At 49.6% G+C, this 4,486-nt stretch overlaps 1 long non-coding RNA gene across 1 annotated transcript; it reads right to left on the bottom strand.

Annotated features, from left to right (window-relative positions):
- Positions 1 to 28: 28 nt before the first annotated feature.
- LOC145718494 (uncharacterized) lies at positions 29 to 1,121 on the bottom strand. Its single transcript, XR_014141855.1, has 2 exons — positions 741 to 1,121; positions 29 to 244 (listed from the first exon to the last, which is right to left on the bottom strand). It is a non-coding gene; the product is annotated as an uncharacterized LOC145718494 (long non-coding RNA).
- Between the last annotated feature and the right edge of the window lie 3,365 nt (positions 1,122 to 4,486).

Genomic DNA, 4,486 nt, shown 5'->3' with positions numbered 1-4,486 from the left:
CAGAGGGAAAGTACTAGCCTGTACACCAGAGCCAGGATGTTCAGCATGGTGGCCACGTCTGGGTGGTCGTGGCCGGAAGTCTTCTCCAGGTCCTCCAGGGCCTGCTTGCAGAGCGGCACGGCCACCTCGTAGCGGCCCTGAGAGGCGTACTGGATGACCAGGTTGTGGAGGGTGCGCAGCCGCGCTGGGATCTCGTAGCCGCCCTGCTGCGCGGCCGCCGCCGCACTGCTGTGCTGCTGCTGGACTGCAAGACAGGGTTTCAGGTCGCACGTGCGCCGCGGGCAGGGTCCGGACGACAGCGCCCCTTAGACCCTTCCCCTCCAGCTCTGGCCCCGGGGGCACGAGGCCCCCACGCTGCGGAAACCCACCCAGCGCCCCCCAGGCAGGCTGGGTGACGTCAGCACCGTGTCGGGGGTGGTGTGACGCCCCCAACAGTGCAGTGAGACGCCTCTCAGCACCAACGAACTCTGCCGGCCTCACCCTGTGAGACCCACAGGCCGCACGGGAGCTGCTTGTTCATGCCCCGAGATCTCGTACGGGCCAGGCTTGTTGCCAGGGCCCAACAAGAAACACCTGAACTTCTCTTGGGACACATCAGGCAACCCGAGTGTACAAGTGCCTCTGGGAAGCAGGCTACAGGCTCTTAGACACCCACTAATTATGGCACTTCCATCGGGACAGGACAAACCACCTTCTGTTTGTATATGCTGCCACTCAACCGCTCCCCCGCGCCAACTTACTTCCTTGACCGGGATCATCATCGTCATTCGGGAAAAGGTCATCCAGAGGCTCTTTGGTGGAATCGGTGTCTTTGTCCTCCTATAAAACCAACCCAGGATAACTTCAGCCTTACAAGTACTATAAATCCTGTACTGGAAATCTTTAGTATCAACATCATTTTAACAAAAAAATCTTAGAAAAAAATAATCTGTTTTTAAAATCAAATATAAGGGAGGCCTGGGTGGCTCAGTCAGTTAAGCGTCTGCCTTCGGCTCAGGTCATGATCCCAGGGTCCTGGGATCCAGCCCCGCATCGGGCTCCCTGCTCGGCGGGGAGCCTGCTTCTCCCTCTGCCTCTACCTCTGCCTGACGCTCCCGCCCCATCTGTCGAATAAATAAAATTTTTTTTTTTTAAGATTTTATTTATTATTTGACAGAGAGAGAGTTAGAGAGAGCAGGAACACAAGCAGGGGGAGTGGGAGAGGAGAAGCAGGCTTCCCATAGAGCAGGGAGCCCGATGCGGGGCTCAATCCCAGGACCCCGGGACCATGACCCGAGCAGAAGGCAGACGCTTAACGACTGAGCCACCTAGGCGCCCCTAAATAAAATCTTTTAAAATAAAATAAATAAAATAAAATAAAACGGGCAGCTGGGTGGCTTAGTCGGGTGAACATCTGCCTTCGGCTCAGGTCATGATCCTGGAGTCCTGGGAATGAATCCCACATTGGGCTCCCTGTTCAGTGTGGGGGGGTTTGCTTCTCCCTCTGCCCCTCCCCCTGCTCATGCTCTCGCTCTCTCTCTCACAATAAATAAATAAAGTCTTTAAAAATAAAATAAAGTAATCAAATATAGGGTTAACCACAATTTGGCTTATCCATCGATTGAGGAGAGAGTAACAGAAAGCCTGCTAGACTAGAATTCAAACTCAAAATGCAGGCCAACAGACCATGTGGCATTTCTACACCTTAGATTCTTCACTACGTTCTGAGGAAGTTCAAACAGAGCAGGAAACTCTTACTTGAAATAAATTTTATTTGGAAACCAAATACGTAAAAACAGACTACAATGGCCCATCGCTGAATGCCACAGAACTGGAGGGCTAGAGTTCCCCTTCCCTGCTCACCACCTCCACCAAAGGACACCTAAGAGCAATCTAAAACCTGCCAGTTTTTTTTTTTTAAGATTTTACTTATTTATGTGTGTGTTTATTTATTTATTGAAATAGAGAGACAGAATCCCAAGTAAGCTCCACGACCAGTGCAGAGCCTGATGCAGGGCTGGATCCCACAACCCTGAGATCCCCTAAGCCAAAAATCAAGAGTCATACGCCCAACCGCCTGAGCCACCCAGGCACCCCTGAAACCTTCTGGCTTTAACTCTGTGACTCGAGTCTCCCCACAGATCTCTGATTAGTGCAGGGGTAAAAACCGTGACTACACAATGGAGAGAACAGACAACAGTTTGACCAAGTGAAAAATCAGCATCACCCTGGGGCAGAAAACATCCCTTGCCCGTGGAAGGAGTCATCTGAGAAGCAATGTCACCTCGATAATATTCCTGTCTGGGACGCATGATCTAAACACACTCAGAGAGAGACATGTGACAAACCCAGACTGAGGAACAATCGATGAAGTAACTGGCTCCTGCACTCTTCAAAAATACCTATGTCATGAAAGGCAGAGAAAGACTTTTTTCTCTGTTTGAAAAGGACCTGTTTCAGATGAAAGACAGCCAAGGAGACGTGACAGCTGAGTGTCACATGTGGTCATGAACCAGATGGTGGCACGGCGAAAGGATGCCATGAAGGGCTCTGCTGAGACCAGGAAGACACGGTGCAGAGCAGATGAGTACCGTGCCCGTGTGACACTTCCGGACTGGAGCTGGCCCCACTTCCACAGGAGAATGTCCTCATGCTAGGGGACCATGCCCAGCAGGAGCAGGGGAGTGTGGCATGAGGTATGCCGCCTACCGCAATTCCGTTCAGAAAAACCATCACTCATGTACACCCTGAAAGGACAGGCAGAGCTAGCTCACTGTTAGCTCTCTTCTCCAAGCTAGGTATTTTTTCAAAATAACAAGTTTTAAACGTTTCTGATTCAACGAAACCCTACAAGATCTGGTATTCTAGAGGAATCACTGGCTGTCATCAGTAGCTTCATTTATTCTTTTTCCCACAGCAGCCCATAATAGTATGTCTTCTAAATCAAAAGCAAGGGAGAAATACAGTAAGCCTAATAAGACAGGGTGCTATGGACTAATGTGTCCCCCAAAGCCACATATGGAAGCCCTAGCCCTCAAGATGATGGCATTTGGAGGTGGGCTTTTAGGAGGTAATGTGTCAGATTGAGTCACATGGATGGGGCTGTCACGATAGGATTAGTGTCCTTACACGAAAAGGAAAACACTAGATACCTTCCTCTCTCTATGCATGCACCAGGGAAGGCCGAGTGAGGACACAACCAGGAAAAAGGCCCTCACCAAGAACCCAACGTGCCGACACCCTGATCTCAGAACTGAGGGAAATAAGCCAAGCAACTATGGTATTCCGTCGCAATGGCCCGAGCTGATGAAGACCTGCACTCTGGCAATGGGAGATGTAACATGAGAGACCAAGTGAAGGACACATGAGAATTCTCTTTACTACCTTTTCAACTTTTCTGTGAATCTAAAATTACTCCAAAATTTGTTTTTTAAAAAATTGTTTTTCAGGGTGCCTGGGTGGCTGAGTCGTTAGGCGTCTGCCTTCAGCTCGGGTCATGATCCCGGGATCCTGGGATCGAGCCCCGCACTGGGCTCCCTGCTCAGAGGGAAGTCTGCTTCTCCCTCTCCCACTCCCCCCTCCTTGTGTTCCCTCTCTCGCTGTCAATCTCTCTGTCAAATAAATAAATAAAATCTTTGGGGCGCCTGGGTGGCTCAGATGGTTAAGCGTCTGCCTTCGGCTCAGTGCATGATCCCAGGGTCCTGGGATCGAGCCCCGCATCGGGAAGCCTGCTTCTCCCTCTCCTTCTACTGCTTCCCCCTGCTTGTGCTCTCTCGCTCTATTTAAATAAATAAATAAAATATTTTTAAAAAATAAATAAATAAAATCTTTAAAAAAAAATTGTTTTTCAGTTAACTGAATCAGATATAAACGGTGGATGAAAAATAATTAAGACTGAGATGAACATCCTAAGAGAGCCAACAGAAAAAGGAGAAAACCAAGATCCTTGGGGAATATTCCAAAAACAAGGTAAGTTGGTAAGAGATACCAAGGAGGAGGCATGAGTGAGAGAGGAGAACCAGGTGGCAAACTGGCAGCAGGGGAAAGAGAGTTTCAAGAGAAAGGTCAAGACCCACGGCACCACTGGCTACAGGGTTAGTCCCAAGTCTGGATTATAGACAACTGGATGAGATGCACACTGACCTGAGGGAACAGTTCCAGTAGCGTGATGAACTTGGAAGCCAGACTCAATGGGTTCTCAAGCTGGGACAAACCTCATCAAGTGCCTCTCTGCATCGTGCCTTACATTCACAAGGTATCTGTACATTGTCTGACAACTGTTCTAAAACACAACTATGAGGGGCGCCTGGGTGGCTCAGATGGTTAAGTGTCTGCCTTCGGCTCAGGTCATGATCCCAGGGTCCTGTGATCAAGCCCCGCATCGGGCTCCCCACTCCGCGGGAAGCCTGCTTCTCCCTCTCCCACTCCCCCTGCTTGTGTTTCCTCTCTCGCTGTGTCTCTCTCTGTCAAATAAATAAATAAACTCTTAAAAAAAAACTCTCTACAT

This window comes from Leptonychotes weddellii, unplaced genomic scaffold (genome assembly GCF_054177405.1).
Source record: "Leptonychotes weddellii isolate Sample4059 unplaced genomic scaffold, ASM5417740v2 HiC_scaffold_16475, whole genome shotgun sequence".
NCBI lineage: Eukaryota > Metazoa > Chordata > Mammalia > Carnivora > Phocidae > Leptonychotes > Leptonychotes weddellii.
The sequence above is the reverse complement of the archived record's forward strand: the minus strand, read 5'-3'. Positions and strand labels throughout refer to the sequence as shown.